The sequence below is a fragment of the Xenopus laevis genome, chromosome 5L (assembly GCF_017654675.1).
Source record: "Xenopus laevis strain J_2021 chromosome 5L, Xenopus_laevis_v10.1, whole genome shotgun sequence".
Classification (NCBI taxonomy): Eukaryota; Metazoa; Chordata; class Amphibia; order Anura; family Pipidae; genus Xenopus; species Xenopus laevis.
In genome coordinates, this window is record NC_054379.1 from 160,396,403 (window position 1) to 160,397,098 (window position 696).

A 696-nucleotide genomic window follows, 5' to 3' on the forward strand; every position below is an offset into this window, starting at 1 on the left:
GGCGGGTCCCTGGCAATGGGGAGAGTTAATTAAGTAGATTTTTTTTACCAAGTCCCAAGTTGGTTAATGGAACTTGGTAGGTGGTGTTCCTCTCTAAGAGCAGTGGTCTCTGGGAGGGTATGTTGTATTGGTGGTAGCATGCAGTCCTGCGTACCCATCATGCTAGAAGGCGCATGCAGCTGGTGGCTTATACGATTGCTGCACCTAATTGGGTCCATTGCCAGGGACCTTGCAGAGGATTAAAAAGTTAATGGTATATCACTGTTCAGATTTGAATGTTTATTATGTTGTTAATATAAATATGAATAATCTTTTGTGCAATAAAGCTGTGGACAAAAAGACTCCAACAAATAAAATGCATGGTGAGTGAGTTGGTTATTCCTAGGCCAGTTTGGGGGAAAGCGGCAGGTATTTGTCCCTGCCCATGTCATGCTTTAGTAGTGTAGATACAAGAGATGATTTATCAGCCAGTCGTGTAACTAGTTGCCCAGGCCCGCTTCCCTGTGGGGCCCACAGGGTCTCATCACGGGCGAATCTGTGAGAAAGTTTGAACGCCCAGTTTGAACGACCTCTGGTGGGGGAGGTCGGATGCAAATTCTGCACCTGGGCTCACTCGGTAGTACTTACGCCACTATCATCAGACTTTACTGGTGTCCCTAATAAATACTAAAATAAACAGACTTTGTGTAGACGTTG